General features: G+C 46.0%; 1 protein-coding gene across 1 annotated transcript in view; it reads right to left on the reverse strand.

Annotated features, from left to right (window-relative positions):
* Window positions 1-10,787: 10,787 nt before the first annotated feature.
* The window catches only part of DYRK1A (dual specificity tyrosine phosphorylation regulated kinase 1A), a 52,525-nt gene continuing 51,988 nt past the window's right edge, over window positions 10,788-11,324 (reverse strand). Inside the window, exon 11 of the mRNA XM_005429519.3 lies at window positions 10,788-11,324. This exon is cut by the window's right edge and continues 2,920 nt beyond it. The gene's annotated coding sequence lies outside the window, so the exon portion shown is untranslated.

The following is an 11,324-nucleotide window of genomic DNA, read 5'->3' on the forward strand; positions in this document are numbered from 1 at the left end:
AAACCAGGAACACGTTGTTTGCATTAACACAGTGATGTCGCTGATGAATGTTTTGCTAAAATGTGCTGGAAGAAGAACAAGAAAGCAACATTTTAATCAGTGTTTGAGTTCTGTTTGGTTGGTTGTTTTGGGATTTTGTTAGTTTTTTGGTTTTTGGGGTTTTGTGTGTGTGTGTGTGATTTTGGGGTTTTTTTTGTTTTTCTTTTGGGTTTTTTGGTGGGTTTTTTTTGTTTGTTTTGTTTTGTTTTTTGGGTTTTTTGTTTGTTTGTTTGGGTTTTTTGGTTTTGTTTTTGGTTTTTGGGGGGTTTTTTTGTGTTTTGTTTTGGTTTGGTTTTTTTGGTTTTTTGCTCAAGGGAACTGAAGTTGTTGCGACACCAAATCAGGAAATTTGGTGTTGGGGCTCAGGAGCGGAGTCGTGCCTTGAGCTCGGGGGTGTGCAGGGATTCCTTTCCCAGATGAGAGCCTGGAGTGCTCAGCACGTTGTGGGACGGCCTCAAACCCTCCTGGTTTGGTGATGCCACATGCCCGGGTTCCCTGGAGCAGCGTGGGCTCAGAGCTGCTGCTGGGCTCCCCTCTGAGCCATCCCAGGCCAGGCTGTCCCATGGGATCAGCCCTGGGCAAGGAGGTTGTGCAGGGGAGCAGGAGCCACCAGCAGAGCTGGCTGGAACCATTCTCGGTAAATTTGGTTTATTTGGAGCAACAACAACAAAAGAGAGGAAATGTTGAGGGTTTGGAGAAGTCCTGGTGGTTCTGGGTGAACAGCAGGAAACACCAGGAGATTTTATGCGGAACAATTCATTCCTAGGGGGATTTTTTTATGTTTGGTCGTGTTCTGATCCACGAAAATTGATTTTTTCCTCTAAATGTCTTAAGATTTGGAGTACTTGGAAGTGTCCATGCTAACACTGGTTCACAATTTACCATTTTCACATGGAAGGTGGGAAAAGACCTTCAGGATCACCCAGTGCCACCCCAGCCCCAGCAGCATCACCCCAATCCCTGTCCCCAAGGGCCACATCCAGACTGCTCTGGGACAATTCCAGGGACTCCAAACCTCCTCCCTGACAGCCTGGATTTTTATATTAATACTGAAAAGGAGAGGAAAGTGGGGATTTTTGGTAAATGTTTCTCCCATGAAGTGCAAATCAATCAAATCATGCATAGAGATGGGAAGAGAAGAGGGAACTCTCAGCCAGACTCTTCCTTGAGCTGTATTTCATGGAAAGATCCCTGATACCACCCAGGCCAGCCAGGTGCTCCCTTTTCCACTCATTTTTTTCCCTCCATATCCTCATCCTATCTCAGGAAAAACCCCTGTCCTTGCCTATCAAAAATCAGAATTGCATGGGAAGGGTGGATGGATTTCCTAAGCGTTTTATTCCTTTCTTTTTTGTGGCTCCCTTTAAATTCCTCATTTTCTTTGAGCTTTATCCCCTCCCCTCTGTTCCTGTCACGTTCCACCCTTGACTGATGTGTCCAAGTGCTCCTGCTCTGGACCCTGGATCCAATCCAGTCACCTGATACAGCTCAGCTGTTTCTCCAAGGTTTTTCCCTCTGCTCTGGGCTTGGTCAGCTCCAGAAACCTTCCCTTGCTAAGGGACCTCCAGCTCTAGAAAGCTGCATTTTGTATCCCATTCCTGCAGTGGCAGGACTGAGAAGCATCCCCTGCAAAGATGCCTTTGCTATTTTTACAGATCCCCCCCAGCAGCATTTGTGCTCTCAGGTTTCCCCCCTGGCTGGCTGTGGGATTTTTCCCGTGTCTCTCATTATTAATAGCTGCTCCTCCTTCGTATCTCTTACCTCAAATCCACTCTCAGTTATTTCTGTGTTGACAGTTGCAGCCTCTGCACTTTATCTGATCCATCAAGTGTGGCTTTCCCCTTCTGGAATTCTGTTCTGCTGATGCATCGTGGTCCGAGTTAGAACTTCTGCCTTCCTGCCCCAGAAACAGCACAAATTCCCCTTTTGCTGCATTGGAGCTTTTAAAAGTTCCCCAGTGAACATCAAAAGATCTTTTTTGGTTTTCCCAAGTTGTGGAATTCAGCTTTGGGAAGTTTCCCTGCCCATGGTACACCCAGACAAAACCCAGAACTCTGCGTTTGGACTCTGGGTTTTTTGTTTCTTCAGCAGAGTCATGTGAGCTTTTCCTTTGTGTCTTACTCGAGATAAATCCCAAATTCCTCAGTAAATTCCCTGTTCCCACAGGGAAGGAGCTGGGACACCCATCCAGCAGAACTGGAATAATTTGTCTTATTTGCTGCCCAAAAGAGAAATTATTCCAACAGAACCAAAAAGACTGAAACAATCCTTTATAAAAAGCTGCCTTATCACAGATTTTTGCAGCAGGGTTTGTAACTCAGGAAAAATTGAAGGAGCTTGGCTAAAGCTTCATGGTCAGAATCAGCTCAGAGCCTTGACACAAAAATCAGGGGTCACCATCACTCCAGAGCTGAGGGAAGGGGCTGCACACACCCGAATTTACTCTCCCCATGACAAGGGGATGTGTCCAAAGACATTTCCTTTCACAGAATCATGGAATGGTTTGGGTTGGAAGGGACCTCAAATCCCACCCAGTGCCACCTCCCACTGTCCCAGGCTGCTCCAGCCCCAGTGTCCAACCTGGCCTTGGGCACTGCCAGGGATCCAGGGGCAGCCACAGCTGCTCTGGGAATTCTGTTCCAGGGCCTCCCCACCCTCACAGGGAGAAAATTTTTCCCAATTATCTGATGTAAACCTGTAATTTTTCAGTGTGGAGCCATTCCCCGTGTGCTGTCCCTGCATCCCCTGGCAATTGTCTCTCTCCAGCTTTCCTGGGGCTCCTGCAGGCCCTGCAAGGCCACCCTGAGCTCAGGCCAAAGCTTCTCCTGTGCAGGTGAACAATGCCAGCTGTGCCAGCCTTTCCTGCCAGCAGAGCTGCTCCATCCCTCTGCTCATCCTGGAGCCTCCTCTGGGCTCTCTGCAGCAGCTCCAGCTCCTCCCTGCGCTGGGCCCAGGGCTGGGGCAGCTCTGCAGCTGGGAAATCACCTGTGGGGCACAGGGACACAATCCCAATCCCAATCCCCATCCCAATCCCAATCCCTTTCCTTCTCCCCACACAGCTTTGGATGGAGGCATAGATAAATATTCTCTCCTTCTCCTAAATTAATCCTTGAGGGGAGATGCCACCAGGGTGTGTGGGATTAAACCAACATCACCCCAGTTAATAAATGCACCACCAGTGTCCCAAGCTGAACCAGATTTAATTTAAATTTTCCCTTTAAGAGAACACCTTAAAGTGAAGTTAAACCAGCTACAAGTGAGAAGAATTGAATGCTGAGGCCCTTGTTTTAACTGGCTTTAACTTCTGCAGCCTCAGTGCAAAGCATGAGGCCCAGCAGAATTTGGAAGGCTGCTGCTTCTAAAGATAGGCTCAGAATTTGGGAGTGCTGAGGGCTGGCAGAGCAGCAGCTAAAATTAGACCCCAGCAGACCATGTCAGATGTGTCAAGAACCCACTGCAACTTCAATATTTTGAACGTTTTTCAAGCAGGCCCTTCCACCCAGGCAGAGTGAAGTTCATTTCTGATAAAGATGGGGAGTTACTGCTCAGAATTTTTCCAAATTTGAGGCAAAACAAGTCAGGAGAAAAGGCCCTGCTCAGATCTGCTTTTTCCTCCTTCTCCTATTACCCCTCCTAAATCCTTGGTTGGATTTTGAACCACGCCTGCCCCAGCTCCCAGCTGTGGGAGTTTGGCCAGAGCTCAAGCAAAGAGGGACAAGGAGCTTTTTGTGGGATGCAGCTGGGGCTGGACCTGGATTTGGGATGAGGGAGAAGCTGCAGGCAGCCTGGGAGCCCCTACATGGACACAGAACGGGATCTCCTGGGGATCTCCTCCCAAATTCCACAGGCAGCAAGGATGCTCAAGCAGCTTTTTGTGCCTGGAAGTAGCCAAGAAATTTTTCCTAACCTTCAATAATTGGGATTGATGTCCCCAGGGCTGAGGGGGTTCTCCTCAGTGAGTTCATTCTGATTTTCCATTATCCATCAGTGGGTCCAGTGGGACTCATGGCAGTGAGTGACATCACATGGAAAAATTTGGATTTTCCCACTCAAAAATTCCAGTCCATTGCAACTTTTCAAGCAAAACAATCTCACCTCATAAAGACAAAGTTGTGTAGAAGGTCTGATATAAATATCGGGCGTATTTTAATTTCTACAGGGTTTTTTTGTCTTTTCTCATTAAATAATCAGCCTGAGTCTTTCCAAAGTTACCCAAAAGAATCAGGCACCTGTTAAATACAGCCTGCTTTACTCAGACTATTATTTTTTTGGACCTGTGCCCTTACATGGACACAGAATGGGATCTCCTGGGGATCTCCTCCCAAATTCCACAGGCAGCAAGGATGCTCAAGCAGTTTTGGGGCACTTTTTAGCAGCCAAGAAGTTTTTCCCAACCTTCAATAATTGGGATTGATGCCCTCAGGGCTGAGGGGGTTCTCCTCAGTGAGTTCATTCTGATTTTCCATTATCCATCATGATGCTTTCCCAGTGGATCCAGTGAGTGACATCACATGGAAAAATTTGGATTTTCCCACTCAAAAATTCCAGTCCGTTTCAACTTTTCAAGCAAAACAATCTCACCTCATAAAGACAAAGTTGGGCAGAAGGTTTCACCTGACAAAGTTTGCAGAAGGTCTGATACAAATACCAGGTGTAAACCCCAATATAAATACCAGGTGTATTTTTGATTTCTCTAGGGTTTTTTTGGTCTTTTCTCATTAAATAATCAGCCTGAGTGTTTCCAAAGTCACCCCAAAATCAGGCACCTGTTAAATCCAGCCTGCTAACATTTTGCTTTACTCAGCCTATTATTTTTTTGGACTTGTTCATGCAATCAAGGTCTTTGCCTTCAAGTCTCCATCCAGGGGAGTTTTTCCATTCCTTTCATCCTTTCTTCTCCTTCCCCCCTGGGCCTTTCCATGGAGCTGCAGATATCCCAGTGCCATTCCCTGGATTCCAGCCCCAGGCAGCTTTCTCAGGTTTCTCACAGCTTTCATGAACTCTGTCCCAGTTTGCCACATCATTTCTGGGATTTGCCATCACCCTCTTCCCAAATGTCTGCTGAGGATACAGAAAATGAGAAAAATCTTTGCCCCAGGACAGGTTGGGACTCCCAAGATTTTTGCCAGGGCAACCCTTTTTCCTTGGGAAATTTCCAGTTTAGGGAGAAAAGCTCTCTCAGCCATATTCACACCTGTAAAACAAAAGGTTATGAAGATAAAAAACTAAACGGAAAATGGGGGAATAGTGGAATAAAAACTAAAAAGTATTAATGGAGCATTTACGGGTCCAGTGGAATCTAGTTAGAGTTATATAGGGGGGAAAAGCACACATACACACACAAAATAAAACTATGTTCTTCCTCAGAAATAAGAATAAAGAATAGGATGAGGGAGAAAAAGACCTGGAAAGGAGCGAAAGTAAGCAGGAAGTGTTACAAGGATTGAAAAGAGAGAGGAAAAGGGAAAGGGAAAGGGAAAGGGAAAGGGAAAGGGAAAGGGAAAGGAAAAGGGAAAGGGAAAGGAAAATATCAAGAAGGGACTCAAGAGGGTTATGAAAAGGAATCTTTTCATGGAGGGGAGCAGAAAGAAAATACCTGAAAAGCAGTGAAAATTGAGTTAAAGCGCTGCAGGCAGAGGGAATGGGAAAGGAAAAGTAGGGAAAAGGGAAAAGCAAGGGAAGGAGCTGAAAAGCAGAGAAAAATCCCTTTAAAGTATTGAAAAGGATAGGGAGTGGGAATAACAGCATGAAACAAAAGGAAAATATAAGAATAGAAAAGCAAGGAAAAGGCAAGGAAGGAAGAGGGGGGGAAAGAAATTAAATTACCCAGAAAAAGCGTGGAAGAGATGGGAAAAAATGGGAAAAGTCAAAGCAGGGAGGGGATGGAAAAATGAGCAAAAGGAAGAAGAAATGCACCTGGAAAACATTTGGAAAAAAGTGGAAGAGGAAAGGGGAAGAAATTTGAAAAGCACTGAAGTGAGGAAAGGAATCCCAGAAGCACCCAAGAATATTGAAATAAGGGAGAAAAAAAGAAGGGGGAAAAAGAAAAGATTGGAAAGAAGAGGGGGGAAAAATCTGAAGGAAAAGCAAAGTGGGGGGAAACAAAGGCAAATCAAGGGTGGCAAAGGAAGTGGGAAAGAAAGGCAGGAAAAAACCAAGCAGGAAAGATGGGAAGTGAAAAGAAAATAAAGGGAAGAATAATGAAAATAAAGGGAGGGTGTAGAAAGATCCTGAAAAAATAATGGAAGAGAACTCAAAGGAAGGGAGGAAAAGTCAAAGCAGGGAAAAGTCTGAAAGCACCAAGAAGAAAAAAGGAAAAAAGGAAAGATTTGGGAGGAAACCAAAAGGGGAAGAAGGAGGGAGAGGGAGGGAAGAGCAGGGGATGGGGAGCAAGAAAAAACAGGGGAAGAATGGCAGGAAAACAAAAGCAAGGAAGGCACAGGAAAAGCTGTGAAAAGAGGAAGAGAATAAAGAAATACAGGGAGAAGGAAAAGAAGAAAAGCAACAGGGCAGAGAAAGCAGGGAAGAGCAGTGGGGAAAGAAGGGAAAGGCAGAGATGGAAAAAGAAGGGGGAAAAGAAGAGCAGAGGGAAAATTCAAAGCTGAAAGATGGGAAAAGGAGGGAAAAAATGTGAAAAGGGAGAAACAGTTTAGGAAAGGGGAGAAGGGTCAGAATGGAAAGCAGGGAAGGGGAAGGAGAAGCATTGAGAAAGGACAGGAATTTGGGAAGGGGGCAGAAAAGGCTTTGAAGTGTTCCTGAAGAGGGAAATGAACTACAGCTTCAACTGAAAACCAAATGAAAAGGGCTTTGAAATTCTTCTAGCCAAAGTGACAACGTTGGACTTCTGACTAAATTCCATCACTGTTCCCATGAAGGAACTCTGGGACATCTCTGCTTTTCCAGGCCCTGGCTCCTGAGATTCCTGGATTCCTCCTCCCAGGTCACTGAGGCTGTGACACTCAAGTTTTGAGAATTTCATTCCCAAATGGGCAATGGGCACAGCCCTGAGGCTGCCAGAGCTCCAGGAGAGTTTGGACAGCACTGCCAGGGACTGGGATTGTTGGGATTGTTGGGATTGTTGGGAGGTGTGGGCAGGGCCAGGAGCTGTAACGGGGGATCCCTGTGGATTCTTCCCACTCAGGACATTCCATGATTCTGTAATCCAAGTCCTCCAGCCTATTCTTGACTCCAAACGTCTCCAAAATGGGACTTTCCCTGGAGTACAAATTAGGAAAGGCTTTGTTGAGTTCAGTTCAGTGTGCTCCGTTCAGGGCGAGCCTTTCTTCCTGTCCTGGGTAAAAGGAACTCCATCATCATCATCATCATCATCATCATCATCATCATCCCTGCAGTCTCAGAGTTATCAATTCCACCCACCAGCTGCTGATGTTGATGGGAAGGAGTCCTGGATTCCTGCCTGAGCTGGCTGTCAGGAGAATCTGACAGGAAAGAGAGCTTGGAAGATGACAGAAGTGGTAAAGATGTCCCCAGCTGGGGAAGGGGAAGAGAGATCCTGAAGAAAGATTTAATTTTTTTGGATTTTCTGTTTGAGATCTTCCATTAATTTCCTGAGAACAAACATATGATTTTCCATATATCATTTTCCAATCATTAACTCCCTGGTTTTGGACAATCAACATCCATCAAATCCATCTCCTTTCTCAAGGGGAGGCCTACAGGAGGGGGATTTGGTTATTAATTTCTCCTGCCTTTGCCATGCTCCTCTTTCATTACACAACACCACCAGCAATAGCCATAAAACCTGAAGTTTCAAGAAATTGTTAAAACTCCTGTGATTTTGCAAGAGATTGGTAAATCTGTGCTCAGCAGGACTCAGTGATCACACAATGATTTGAGAAGTTTTTAACCCATTTTTAACAGAATCAAAGAAAGCTTTGGGCTGGAAGGGATCTTAAAAATCCATTTCCACCCCCTGCCATGGCAGGGACGCCTTCCACTGTGCCAGTGTCCAGCCTGGCCTTGGGCACTGCCAGGGATCCAGGGGCAGCCACAGCCTTTGCCAGTGTTTTACCACTCCTGGTAAAAAATGTCTTCCTTATATTGAAACCTAAATCAGCTCCTTCATGTTGAAAGCCATTCCCTGTGTCCTGTCCCTCCATCCCTTGTCCCCAGTCCCTCTCCAGCTCTCCTGGAGCCCCTTTAGGTACCAGAAGGGGCTCTGAGGTGTCCCTGGAGCCTTCTCCAGGCTGAACAACCCCAGCTGTGATTGACTCTGATGCTCCACAACATCCACCATAAAACACGAGCAGCAACTACAAACCCCTCAGGTTTAGGCAGACCCCATAAATTTGCCAGGGCTCCTATGGAGAACTGCTGAAACCAAATCAAGACACTTCCATCAGTGAGGAAGGAACAGCTCAGCAGTCATCAATGAGGTGGGAAACTAAAAACCAACTGCAAATTTCCAACATGAAGAACCTAGAGAACCCCAAAAAACAGGGCTATGGAAAAGAAAATCACTGTTGGACCTGCTTTGCTGGGCAGGTATTGTGCACTTGAACAGGAATCATTCCAAGTAAAATATCCCAGAATCCCTGAGGCTGGAAAAGCTCTCCCAGCCCATGGAGTGCCAGCTGTGCCCTATGCCCAGATTATCAAATGTTAGGCCCAAGAGACTGAGGAAAGGAGCAAGACTTGAAGCAGGCTGGTCTCATGGTTGGTAAAACTTGAACCATCTGAGAAGTAGGAAGGAGTCAAAACCTACACTATTGAAAATACACCTTTTCATAGAAATTGGTGATGCGCTTTTTGGTTTGCAGCTTGCTTTCTGCCCACAGCAGCTGTGGCTGGCAGTGTCCAAGGCCAGGCTGGGGCTTGGAGCAACCTGGGGTAGTGGAAGGTGTCCCTGTCCATGGCAGGGGGTGGGACTGGATGAGCTGTAAGATGTTTTTGAATTTAGTCCTAATTGTAGAATAATTGAGGTTGGAAAAGCCTCCCAGCCCGTGGAGTGCCAGCTGTGCCCCATGGGCACCTTGTCCCCAGCCCAGAGCACTCAGTGCCACCTCCAGGGCACACCTGCAGGGATGGGCACTGCAAAGCTCCCTGGGCAGCCCCTGCCAAGGCCTGAGCTCCCTTTCCATGGGCAAATCCCTGCTGCTGTCCCAGCTGAGCCTGCCCTGGCCCAGCCTGAGGCCGTTCCCTCTGCTCCTGTCCCTGTGCCCTGGGAGCAGAGCCCGACCCCCCCGGCTGTGCCCTCCTGGCAGGGACTTGTGCAGAGCCACAAGGGCCCCCTGAGAGAATTCCAATAAATACACGATCCAAAATTCAGGCTAAACACCAGCTACCCTCAGGAGATCAAGTCTCAGCAGTATCTCTACTCTGCAGCCACTTGCCTGTGTGTTTTTGACCAGACAGACATTTCCTTTCTATCCAGAAGTTCCAGAATGATCTCACTGGGATGAATTTGTTCTATAAACCAACACAACAGGTTCTGTGTCACCAGGCTGGAGTTTGCACTCACTCCCTCATCAGGAAGGATGTTCCTGATGGGCTTCAACAGGAATTCTTCCACAGACGATTTCAAAATCTTTTTTTTCAGTTGTCCAGTATAAAGTATAAGCACATGATGAAAACAAGGATGGCAGAGTGATAAATAATGGAGGTGAAGTCTCATTTCCAGGTGAATCCAAGCCTTGTGGCATCCAGGCCCCTGCAGACACCATGGTACTTACAGATGGAATCCTAAATCCTGGCAGAGCAGCCATTCCCAAGCACTGAGCAATCAGGATGGAGAACCATCTAAATTTACAATCTTTTAATGCAAAGAACTGAGGCTGAAAGGTCGAAAACTGCAATCCTGGCAGGGATAAACAGACATGGAACTGAGTGAGAGGTCCAAGGATGCAGCTGCACCTCCTGCACACACCCAGCAGGACTGGCAGCACATCCAGGGCTGTGTGCAGCAATTCCAGCTTTTACAACGGCTTTGAAAACATCTGAGCTTTCAGAAGAGCCATCAGAGCTTTACAGTTAAAGGATTTAAGGAGGTTCATCAAGTGAACATATTTTTACGTGGAATAGTTTCAAACTGGAGCTGTTACTCCTCGTTCTGCCAGGCTCTGGTGACCACCAGCGGTAGCTCAGCAGTCCCAGAGCTGAAGGAGGACTGGGAGCCTGGAAATAACCTGGCTGAATCACTCCAGAGACACAGAGAACTCCTGGGAAACTTGGGAGAACCTCCAGGAAAATCAGCTTTTTCCAAACTAGGTCCTACTGCACCCCCAGCCAGGGAGTTGGTGGTGCAGGAGGAGCTGGGCTGGGCTCTGGGGATAACGGCAGGCCAGTCCCAAAATCCCATTCCACGGCCTCAAAAACAGCTCACCTGGGATGGGGAGGAAGCTGCAGAGCACATCAGAACACTCAGACTAAGAGATGAGCATTAAAGAACTCCAACTACAAGCACAAGTCCATGAGAATCAAGCAGAGCTGTGTTCACACATCAGTGATTTGCAGACCTCGCTGGTTTTCAATTAAAAACTCCAAATTAGCTGTTACGCCTCCAACTTTTACTTTCATATTTTTAAGTCTGTTTCAATGTATCTGATATTTACATATTATAGTATAATTATACCTACCATACCATGGCTTGGAGTAGGTTAATTGCATAGGAAGACTTACTACGTTTACATTTTTTCATTTTTTTGGTTTTTTGTTTTTTTTCTTAAATTACTCTTTTTTTTTTTTTTCCTTCTTTTTTCCTTTTTAAAAAGCACAGTAAAGAGTCTGAGGACAAATTATTCAACTGTTTATCATACATAAGACTGCATGACTATAATACAAAGGGCTTGTCTTTTCATTTAACGTTACAATATACACAGCAAGTCCGGACTAGATCTTACAATCTGAACACAGGTATTTAACCTTTTCCATGCTGTTTATGTTTACAATGCACAGAAGTCCTGTAACCAAACTGTGTAGTAAAGCACACAAAACTGGACTGTAACATAACACAGTATGCAGAAGCACTGGATTTTATGATTTTTTTTTTTGTTTGTTTTCTTCTTGATGTAGAGGTTATTTCTTTGAACTGCTTTAGGTTTGGTGGGGGTTTTTTGGCGCTTGCTAAGGGGTGGCGCGTGGTGTTACCCAGATTCCATGTTACCCTTCTATTCCTAGACAGCAGTAAGAACTGGATTCCTTTGATTTGATATTGCTAAACTCAGCATTCTTTTCTAAGGTGACAGCCTTCCAAATCCCATAAACTTCTCTGAATTACTGAGCTTCAAAAGAAAACCAAACAAAACAAAAAAAAAGGGGGGGGGGGG

The sequence above is a fragment of the Geospiza fortis genome, unplaced genomic scaffold (genome assembly GCF_000277835.1).
Source record: "Geospiza fortis unplaced genomic scaffold, GeoFor_1.0 scaffold409, whole genome shotgun sequence".
Classification (NCBI taxonomy): domain Eukaryota; kingdom Metazoa; phylum Chordata; class Aves; order Passeriformes; family Thraupidae; genus Geospiza; species Geospiza fortis.